General features: G+C 35.8%; 1 pseudogene; it reads left to right on the top strand.

Annotated features, from left to right (window-relative positions):
* Nucleotides 1-1904: 1904 nt before the first annotated feature.
* Nucleotides 1905-12263, top strand: part of LOC107633919 (alpha-1,3-arabinosyltransferase XAT3-like) — a 20185-nt pseudogene continuing 9826 nt past the window's right edge.

Raw genomic sequence — 12263 nt, 5'->3', positions numbered from 1 at the left:
GAGAAAACTTTATATATAACGCGAGTATCAACACATTCACCCAATACGATATACAATTTGATAAGGCAGCTCCTTTACTCCCTAAGCCATCTTTTAACACTAAAGCCCAACACAAAGCAGCATGCAGTGCAGTAGCTACTCCAGAACTGAGCATCATTGGAACTCCAATGCTCTGTGTCTGTGGAAATCTAGTCTGACACTTGAGAACACTAGAAGCAAAAAGGTATGGAATGAGTACCTGAACATATCTTCCTGCTTCTGTGGAGATTTCGTGATCTTACCCAAATAAAATCAAAATGGATTTTGTGTTTGCCCAAACAATAGAGATGGGTAGGCAAAGGATGGTAAGAACAAGCATGGCTCTCTGAGCGTGTATGCCTAACATGTGATGCTGTCCTGCTCCATATGATTGGCCACACAAAGTATCCAACGCACTTGCAATTCCCATCTGTCATTATATGAAACCAACAAGGAGTTGAACACAAAGTTAGTTGATTTAAAAGGAACGGTTGGCAATGAAGTAATCGCTTCTAGTTTCCATGCCATGGAAGGGTGTAACCAGCTCTGATTGGTGTTGAAATATTTTTTAACAAATTCTTCATCAAATTCAAATTATAAAGGAAAAGAAGAGGAGAAAATTTCTATTGGTGAAACCATAAAAAGAGTGTTAAGAGATGAATGTAAAAAGGAACTAAACACTAAACCAATGCTAGTGACAGAAGTAAAGGAAGTGGCGATGGAAACGCTGGAGAGAGTCAACACGCTTACGTAACCAACGAAACATTATTGAAATTAAGGAAATTCACCATAATTAAGCAAAATATATTTGCTTTTTCACTTCTTTAATCACTGATGCTAACTTATTTTGACCAGATACGTGAGGTTCAACAGAGACACAGGTATTATTCTCATATTCTCCCTCCATGGATTAATTTATATGTTTTTACACAAGTTATAAAGTCAAAAAATTTATGAAAAGTTTATGAGAAATTTATAAAGAAGAACAAGCCAGTTTCAAATGATAGAACTTATGAAGAATTCTGTGTTGCAACACAATAGGTTAGGCTTATATTTATATATAGGATAGAAGTTAAAAAATATGTATCATGTAACAGTTAAATCATGCAAGCTACGGGTAACATTACCAAATGCAAGTTTCGGGTAAAAAAAATAGAGTAGAAGTAGGAGGGTAGGTACAATGTATATTGTATAGAAAGTTTTCAGAACATTAGTATTTCGTTAATAATTAATATATATTATATATATTTTTATAATTGAGATTAAGCCTAATTGGATCCGCAGCATCCTCGCTATTATTCAGTGACTGTTGAGAAAAGAAAGGTAATCACCCATTTTTTGCTCATCAACAAAAGAGTCATCAGCACCATCACTCCTCACATTAGGTGAAAGTTTAGATTTTGACACAGACCCACCATAAATACTGTCACAAGATACCGAAAAACTTGAATTTGGGCTATTTGGTAACCCAGAAAGTAGGTTGTTACCAGCACTGAAGCCTGAAAAGTGGTTGTTGCTGCTGCAGGAGAAGTAGTGGGGTGTCTTGGTGGTAAATGGTTGTTGAGAATGGTGTTAGAAGGTGAAGCAGGTGAAGAAGAAGAGAGTCCCAAGTGGGTTTTGATTTAGAAAACAAGGTCATGAAGGACATAGTCAGGGGTTGAAGCCAAGCGAACAAGGTCAGGTTCTTAGAGGTTGAAGAGAATGTGGCCAACGATCTTTGACGCATTCTCAGGGTCAAGCTTGTTGATTCTGGCCACCACAACATTCGTGACTTCAAAACTACCCATAATCGTATAATCGAAGATTAAAAAAAGAAACAGAAAAAAAAAGATATCTTTTCGTTTTGGGTTTTGTTGTTGAAGAGAGAAAATAAAAAGAAAGAAGAGATGGTAGAAGAAGCCGTGGTGAGTGGCCGGTATATCATGCATTGGTGAGTGGTGACTGGGGAGTGTGAGTGGCCGGTATATCATGTTAAACACATGAATAAAGGGAAGGTGGGAAGCAACTTTTCCGCATGGTTATCAAACCTGGATCGGTCTGGTCGGTTCGACCAAAAAATTGGTAAACCGAACCCTAAATCGATCCGGGTTACTCTGCTAATCATTCTTGCAATTGAACCGTAGAAAATCCTCCTCTGTTTACATTGTGAGACCTGAAACAACAATCTTGCCAGAAAACTCCTCATGGACCATAAAGCCTTATGCGAGAAAGGACGATGCAGAAGCAACGAGGCGTGTAAGAGAATGGTCAATAAAACAGTGAAAGATGGCATGAAATTCCCACAGTGCACACAACATCACAGCATTCCAGCTGTGATATTCTCTACTGCAGGCTATATTGGCAACCACTTCCATGAATTCACAGACATCATTAGCTATTGTATTAGCTTTCGTTTTGCATCTTGAAGTAAAGGTATGTAAATACCAAACTGAAATCTATTGGTATTATTTGGGGAGTGTCTTAATTATTTAGGTATTGTGTAGGGACTCTGACTTGGAGCCCTTGCCCCTTGTTGTTCAAGTACTTCATCTCATGATCATAAGTTCATAACTCTTTGCATTGATGGCAAAAAGGGGTGTCAACTTTTTTTTTGCTTTTTCTTTAAACTTTTAGTTTTGTTTATTAGTTACTCATATGGTTAAATTTGTTATTTTAGATAAGAATAACTATTGAAAGAGTTAATAATTCAGCACAGACAAGTACTGAAAGAGTTAATAATTCAGTAACATCGAACGTAACCTAACTGAGTCAGAACTTAATTGATTCGATTTATATAGAGAGTTATTTTAGTGAGTCAGGGCACGAGCTGGAATCAATATTAGACAAATGTTCTAAAATAAATTAGCTTACATATATATGCTAAAATAACTTTATGTAAATCGAATCAATTAAGTTCTAACTCAGTTAGGTTACGTTCAATATTAGTGAATTATTAACTCTATCAGTACTTATTTATCCTGAATTATTAACTCTTTCGGTAGCTATCCCTAACCATATCAGTAACTAATAAGCAAAACTAAAAGTTCAAAGAAAAAGCAAAAAGAAAAAAAAAAGTTGACACCTATCATAAGACTAAGTACTTGAACAACAAGGGCACATATGATTCCAAGTCAGAGTCCCTGCACAATACCTAAGACACTCCGCAAATAATAACAATAGATTTCAGTTTGGTATTTACATACCTTTACTTCAAGATGCAAAACGAAAGTTAATACAATAGCGGATGGAATTCCAACTACATAATATGACCCTAAGTTAATAAAAGCACCCATTTTTTGCCATCTGTATCCTCTAACAATTCCTGAGAGAACACTGCACCCCATCCAAGAAATTGGATGCTCCAAGAAATTGGATGCTCCAAGAAATTGGATGCTCCAAGAATCGGCAGCATGAGTCCCACGTGTCAAACCACTTGTATGTCGTTACTATAAACATGGCCCTAAACATTGTGTATCATTATCATCAGTGTTGCAATCAGGGTACCCTCAATAATGGCTGCTGCCTACTAACACTACACGCAAGCAGGCCAAGGATTACCAGCTCCAACTTCGTTAGATACACCATTGTTGCAACACAAACAAACAATTATGCAATTGCAACCGTTCACTTGATTTTGACATTTGTTGTCACAGAATTCTAAATGTTCATGAGCACACAGCAGTAATTAAGTTACCTTATAGCTCCACTTAATCCTAACGGGATCATCCAAATAGTTGATGCTGTATTCATACTGAAATTCCCAACATTAATGATTAGATCGGAGCAAATAATAATATCCACAGTAACATGTAAAGTGCTGGTAGCTAAGAATTGTGAGAACTAACCAAATAAAAAGCACTAATGTGGCCAACGACGCATTCTCAGGGTCAAGCTTGTTGATTCTGGCCACCACAACATTCGTGGCTTCAAAACTACCCATAATCGTATAATCGAAGATTAAAAAAGAAAAACAACAAAAAAAATGATATCTTTTCGTTTTGGGTTTTGTTGTTGAAGAGAGAAAATAAAAAGAAAGAAGAGATGGTAGAAGAAGCGGTGGTGAGTGGTGAGTGTGAGTAGCCGGTATATCATGCATGTTACACACATGAATGAAGAGATGGTAGAAGAAGCAGTGGTGAGTATGAGTGGCCGGTATATCATGTTACACACATGAATAAAGGAAAGGTGGGAAGCAACTTTCACGCATGGTTATCAAACCTGGATCGGTCTGGTCGATTCGACCAAAAAATTAATAAACCGGACCCTGAATCGGTCCGGGTTACTCTGCTAATCATTCTTGCAATTGAACCGCAGAAAATCCTCCTCTGTTTACATTGTGAGACCTGAAACAACAATCTTGCCAGAAAACTCCTCATGGCATGGACCATATGGCCTTCTGCGCGAAAGGACGATGCAGAAGCAACGAGGCGTGTAAGAGATGGTCAATAAAGGCAGTGAAAGATGGCATGAAATTCCCACAGTGCAGGCAACATCACAGCATTCCAGCTGTGATACTCTCTACTTCAGGCTATATTGGCAACCACTTCCATGAATTCACAGACATCATCATCTTCTAGACAATTCAATGGACAAGTTAAATTTATTGTCTCCGAAATGCGTCCTTGGTGGATTTCTAAGTACCAAGCAATTCTCGGTAAGCTGTCCAATTATGAGGTCTTGAACATTGGCAAAGATAACCAAGTTCACTGCTTCCCGGTAGGGGGTGCACATGGCTCGACTCGGCCAAAGACTCGTCTGGTCCCGAATATTTTAGGAACTAATTTGGTGTGATTTTATTGGGTTTAGAATAGGATAAGAGTATCGAAAATAGACTCGGCCATTATTTTGGACCGGATCAAGACGAATGCGGCTTCATCCGACCCATATGTATTCTAAGAACTAAAAAAGATATATATGTTTTAAATTAATTTTAATATTGTTATATTAATTATAAGCTTATTGTTTTATTTTTAATCATATTTGTTAAATTAGAAAATAGATTAAGAAGCATCGAATCAGAATTTATAGACAAATTCAAGTTCAAATATGGATATCAACTTTTCGATAATAATTTTTTTTTATAAATAAGTGTATCATAAATAAATTATTTTATAAATTATTGTTAAACCTTTAAAGACCAAATTTTCATTCGATTTGGACTCGGTATAGTTTTGGCTAAAAAATATTTAAATTTCATCGAGTTTAGAACCAAATTAGAGTCTAAAAAATATATCCGATATATATTTAAGATCGGATTTAGGTCAGGACAAATCCAATTTCACCCGACTTATAAACACCCCTATCAGGTGTGAATGTTGGTCTCAAAAGGTATCCGAAAGAATTAAGCATTGACTCTCAAAAGTACTCTTATTCCATGAAGACTTTAGGAATTTTCTGAGAGGAGGGTGAAGATGAGAATAATAAGAATAAGAAGCAGCAGCCAAGGCTTTTGATTCTTTCAAGAAGAAGAACAAGATCATTCACTAACACAGCTGAAATAGCAAAGATGGCTAGAAGCATGGGATTCGAGGCGATTTTAATGGAAGCTGGTGGAAGCATGTCAAACTTTGCAAATGTGGTGAATTCTTGTGATGTGCTATTGGGAGTTAAATGGAGCTGGCCTCACTAACATTGTTTTCCTTCACGAGAATGCAGTTTTGATACAAGAAGTTCCTCATGGTGGTTTCGAATGGCTTGTCAAATATGACTTTGAGTTGCCCTCAAAGGATATGTGTTGAGCCTGCAATGGAATTTGGACTTCTAATAGATACAAAATAATATGAAATTGAACACTACTCACAATAATGTATTTATTATAACAAAGATAATATGAGAAAATATTATGTGAATTAATTTTCTTTCTTATTTTTGATGATGTTTCAATTACAACAGAAATATATATAGTATCATCTATGCTATAATTTCAATGATCAAGAATAAAATTCTCCTATAAAAACTCCCTACAAGTTCTCTCCTATTAAAAACTCTTTGCAAATCTTATTTTACTCACTAAGTTTGCTCTTAGCCTTCCCGTATTCTCACAATTCTCCACTTCGATCACAATTTGAAAAACTGACTCAAATTTTGAACGAACAAATTGTAGTACTCGTATCTGGTTGCATCATCTTGACAACGACTGCCTATGCCCTTTACCAGGATCAAACGAAATGTAGTTCCTTTATTCGCCATGTAATACTTAACATGGAATAATGTTGAGCAAATCCAAGTAATGCTGGAATTTGTTTTCCGATACTACTTTAGTCAACATGTCTGCGGAATTTTCATCTATGTGTACTTTTACAAGACAAATATTGCCTTTCTCTATAACATCACGCACGAAGTGATATCTTACATCAATATGCTTGGTACGAGCATGATGAACCTGATTTTTTGCCAAATGAATTGCACTTTGACTATCACAATTCAGATTCACACAATCTTACTGAAATTCCAAATCATCTAGAAGACTCCTTAGCCACAATGCTTCTTTCACCCCTTCTGCTATTGTCATGTACTCAACTTCTGTAGTAGATAGTGCCACTGTAGCTTGTAATGTTGATCGCCAACTAACTGGAGCACCTTGTATTTTATATACATAATCGGTCATAGAACGTCTTCTGTCTAGATCACCAGCATAATCAGAATCAACAAAACTGCTGATTTGACATGATTTTCCACTAAAGCATAAACCTATGTTAATGGTACCCTTTAAGTACTTTAATATCCACTTAACTGCTTCCCAGTGTGCCATACCCGGATTTGCCATGAACTTGCTAACAATACTGACTGTCTATGAAATATTTGGGCGTATACACACCATAGCATACATCAGGCTACCAACTGCACTAGCATAAGGTACATTTTCTATGTAAGCCTTATCTTCTACTGTTGTGGGAGATTGTTTACCAGAGAGCTTGAAATGTGGAGCCAACGGTGTTACTACTGGCTTAACATTTTTCATTTCGAACCTTTCAATAACGCGGTCAATGTACCCTTTCTAGCTCAAGAATAATTTTTGCCTTGATCTCTCTCTTTTAATTTTCTTGCCTAATATTTTTCGTGCAACACCCAAATCTTTTGTTTCAAATTCTTTACCAAGTTGAACCTTTAACCTATCTATCTCCACCTTGCTCTTAGAAGCAATAAGCATGTCATCTACATACAATAGAAGATAGATATAATCACTTCCAGAAAGCTTATTAATGTATACACAATAATCATAATTACTTTTGGAAAAATCTTATTTTAACATAAAGGAGTCAAATCGCTTATACCACTGTCGAGGAGATTGTTTCAGTCCATATAGCGATTACTTTAAGCGACATACCTAATTTTCTTTACCTTCAACCTTGAAACCCTCAGGTTGATACATGTAAATTTCTTCCTCTAAGTCACCATACAAGAAAGCTGTCTTTACATCTAGCTATTCCAACTCAAGATCACCCTGAGCAACAAGACTCAAAAGCACCCTTATGGAAGTGTGCTTCACCACAGGAAAAAATATCTCGTTGTAATTAACACCTTCTTTTTGTGCAAATCCCTTTGCTACTAACCTAACTTTGAATCTTATACCATCTGACTTAGTAGGATCTTCTTTTCTTTTATACACCCATTTACAACCAATTACAGTCTTTCCCACAGTGAAATGGGACCACCTCCCATGTCTTGTTCTTATGGAGAGATTGCATCTCTTCTTCCATGGCGACCAACCAACTTTCTCTATCTTTATCTTTGATAGCAAGTTTGAAGGTGATTGATTCATCATCCTCCACCGAGAGTTCATAATCTACCAAGTTTACCTACCCATAATATCTCAAAGGCTTGTCTGACCCAAACTTCTAAACGAATTTATAATTTCTCTTTGGCCTAGTGGATGCCAAAGAATCATGCTCCTGTTGTTGTAATGTATGTGCATTTTCTCGTTGAATATCCTCGTGATCAAGTTCATCCTCTGCATCATCTTAAGTAGCATTAGGATGCTCCACCTGAACATTATTAGAATCTATTTGTTGGTATTTAGACTCTATCTCCACCACTTGAGTATTTGAAGTTTTTTCAACATCACCATCATCTGGCATCGTATCTTTAGACAAAGCTACCATAGATCGTTCATCAAAGATAACATCCCTGCTAATTACAAACTTAGAATCATTTACGCTCCAAAGACGACACCCTTGAACTCCTCTTGGATACCCCAAAAAGATTACCTTTTTAGCTCTATCATCAAGCTTATTATCTTTGACATGATAATAAGTTGTGCATCCAAAAACTATGAGTTTTTCATAATCTACATGTTTCCCTGACCACACCTTATAAGGTGTGTCTCCATCTTGAGAAGAATGTGGGGATCGGTTCACTATGTAGCAAGCTGTAGCAACCGACTCCACCCACCACTCTCTGCCTAACCCAGAATTAGAGCGCATACACCGTGCCTTCTCAAGTAGCGTACAATTCAGTTGTTTATGGACTCCATTCTGTTGTGGTGTTTCTCTAACTGTCCAGTGTCTCACAATGCCTTCTCGATCACAAAACTCCTTGAAAGCCCCATCAATGTACTCTGTGCCATTATCTGATCATAGAGTTTCAACTTCTTACCTGTTCGGTTTTTAACCATTGCTCTCCATCGCTTAAAAGTGTCGAATACCTCATTCTTATGCATGAGGAAGTAAACCCAAACATACTTGGAATAATCATCAACAAAAGTAACAAAATACCTAGAACCACGTTTGGAAGTAACTTTAGACAGGCCCCAAACATCAGTATGCACGTAGTCTAACAACTCTCTGCTTTTGTGCTTGCTTGTAAAAAATTTCACCCAGTGTGTCTTTCCATACACGCAATGCTCACAAAATTTCATTTGTTGTTTCTTCATATTCTTCATCAAACCTTGTCCACAAAGCAATGATAGACCTTTCTCTGACATATATCCAAGCTGCATGTGCCATATTCTTGTGCAATTTGTTTGATCTCTACTTCCACCGATTCCAATTACTAACTCACCTATGACTGTTGTCCCCAAAAGAGAATAAAGATTACCGTGACAAACTCTCTTCATCACTACCAAAGAACCATGAACAACTTTTAGTACCCCATTTTTCGCAACTATTTTGCAACCATTTTTCTCCAACAAACCTATGGAGATAAGATTTTTCCGCAAGTTTGGAATATGTCTCACATCCTTTAAGGTTCTTACTATTCCATCATGCATCTTGATTCTTATACTACCCAACTCCATAGTTTTACAAGCATGATCATTGCCCATTAAAACTGTGCCACTATTTATGCTTTGATAGGTAGTAAACCACTTCCTATTTGGGCACATATGGTGAGATGCTCCTGAATCAAGAATCCACTTATTGAAGATTTCATAAGATTGTTCTGTCACAGAGTAACAGTCCCCCTCATCATTTGAGACGTAGTTTGCTTCTTGCTTTTCTTTTGGGTTGTCATTGTTCTGTTTCTTGAAAGTTATCTTCTTATTTGGACAATTTGCTTTAAAATGTCCAGGATCCCACATTTAAAGCATGTTCTCTCTGCATGAGGTCTAGATTTTGGCCTAGACTTTCCACGCTTATTACCTTTTCCTCTTTCATTAGTCCTTCCTCTAGCTGCGAACAATCCTTGTGCTTGATCATTATACTCTCTTCCATTTGGAGATGACATTACACTTGTAGCAACCTTACGTAGATTATCCGCTAAAAGTGATGCTCTCGTCTCATCCATGGTCAGAGTGTTACCCACCAGCATCAATGTCTGCACCAGATTTTCATAGGACTTTGGTAATGAAAGTAACAATACGAGTGTCTGATCCTCATCATCAATCTTCACATATATATCCTTTAAGTTTGATATAATCCTATCAAACTTATTGATATATTCTCGGATTGATGTACCTTCTTCTATCTTGTATGTATACAATTTGGATTTTAAGTAGATCTTATTAGTTAGGGTCTTTGTCATGAAGTTACTCTCCAACTTTGCCCAAACGCCTGCTGCAGTTACTTCTTTATTTACCAAAAAAGCAACATCCCTCTCAAGGCATAAGATTATTGCAGCCCGTGCCTCAAGATCTAATTCTTTCCAATCCTCATCTTTCATTTCCTCCGGCTTTTTCTCTTTTCCTACCAGTGCCTTGTGTATTTTTTTGTGTGATATAAGCAGATTTTTCATCTACATCCTCCAATAGAAAAAATCATTTTTCTCATTAAATTTCTCGATTTCATATTTGCCTATTTTGACATTACCACTAGTAGAAGCCATTATATTCAAAATTGAATTTTACCACGCAAATAATGAATAATATAACATTGGCTCTTCATACCAATTGTTGAGTCTGCAGCAGAATTTGGACTTCTAATAGATACAAAGTAATATGAAATTGAACACTACCCACAATAATACACTAACTATAACAAATACAATATGAGAAAATATGATGTGAATTAATTTTCTTTCTTATTTTTGACGATGTTTCAATTACAATGCTACAGAAATATATATAGTATCATCTATGCTATAATTTCAACGATCAAGAATAAAATCCTCCTATGAAAATTCCCTACAAGTTCTCTCCTATTAAAAACTCCTTGCAAACCTTATTTTACTCTCTAAGTTTGCTCTTAGCTTTCCTGTATTCTCACAATATGGGACTAAAGTACTTGGATTACAAGATAAGTGTGGAAGAAAACACTCTTATTCAGCAATATCCACAAGATCACATGATCATAAAGCAACCCTCCCCCCTCCCCAAATCCATTGGGAATCTTGGATGGGAAAGATTCAAATCTGTGTATTTGGAACAACAGATGCTAGATCTCAATAGGTTTAGGCCTACGAGCTATTGCAGCAGTAATGTAAGTACTTGTTCACGGTGGATGAGTCTTTTTTGTTTTATTGTTATATTTATCCATTGTTTTTCAAGTAGTGTATAGAATAAATGATGAACAAAGAAATCATCATGTGGCACAAAATATTTGTACTTGAAACAATGTTTAGTGGAGTCAAGATGTTTACTGTGGAAACTTTTTGTATTTTTATGATGTATAATAACAAGCAAATGATAATAAGTTTAGAGTTATTTAACTGAGCCAATTGCATGTTTTTGGTTGGTTTGTCCCATTATGTATTTATCTCCAGAGGTCCCATGTTGTGTATTGCTTGGAAGGAGTCTTTGTCCCTTCTATGAATGCATGTTCTTATTCCACTTGTCTTCATTGTCTCCTTTACTATTGGCTTTTGGACTTTTGGTCGCTAAAATATAAGCGTACAGTCGAACGTAAAATATAATCTAATTTGGTCTTTGAAATTTCCAACTCCTATTAAAATAGTTTCAATTTTAAAAAATGATTGAATTAGTCACTAAATTGGTAAACAATTATTCTCCACATATAAGTCATTTTTTTATATAAGTCCTTACAAGTCTTTTAAATCTAATTCATCTCAAACGCCAACTAATTTAACCAATTTTTCAATCAACGTGCGAATATATAATTGCCTTTTTCGAACGGATTTCCTTTCATTTTTCAAATTTTTTCACTGTTTTCGATCTTCCATCTTTGTGTTCTCTGCGTTTTTCTTCTTTCGTTTCTCTGTGTTCTCTTTCTTCATTCAAATCAGTTTTGAAAATAATGAATAATTCAAGTTTAGACTTTAGACTGTCAATTGAACCAGCGTGAAGTGAATTATTGTTTTAAATCTAATGAAGTGGTTGAGGTGTGGTTCAATTCTAGTTAATGTTTTCGTTAGTTATTTATGATTCTGTAGGTGAATAATATTGTGAAAATGCTTGTGAAAATTGTTGTTCATTGTTGATGGTTTGAATTGAATGTATTTTAGGAGTTATGATGAATATGTTGCATTTCTCGTTTCGGTGTATATCAAAATTATTTTGGTGTATTGTGGGGACTTTTTGGTGTATTTACAAGTTCAGACTTTTCAATTGAACAAGGGTGAATTGTATTATTGCTATGAATCGAATCAAGTGTTGAGGTATAGTTTTGAGTCTAAATAATGTAGTTTGTTTGTATTTTATGATTCTATAGTTGAATTGTTTTAGTTTCTGTTTGATGATGAGTTCTGAACGAGAGAAGTGCGAAATATTTTGGAACGAGAGGATGCAAAAGAATTTGGGAAATACTTATTAAGAATGAAAGAGAAGAATCAGAATTTCTTTTTTGAGCTTGAACTCAAAGACAAAAAAACGGATTGCAAATGTTTCAAAGGAAAAAAAATAAAAGCTCTAAATGAGGTAGAAGTGATATTCTTTA

The sequence above is a fragment of the Arachis ipaensis genome, chromosome B3 (genome assembly GCF_059453495.1).
Source record: "Arachis ipaensis isolate K30076 ecotype BB chromosome B3, ASM5945349v1, whole genome shotgun sequence".
In the NCBI taxonomy this organism is placed as follows: domain Eukaryota; kingdom Viridiplantae; phylum Streptophyta; class Magnoliopsida; order Fabales; family Fabaceae; genus Arachis; species Arachis ipaensis.
This window is presented reverse-complemented; position numbering and strand designations above follow the sequence as displayed.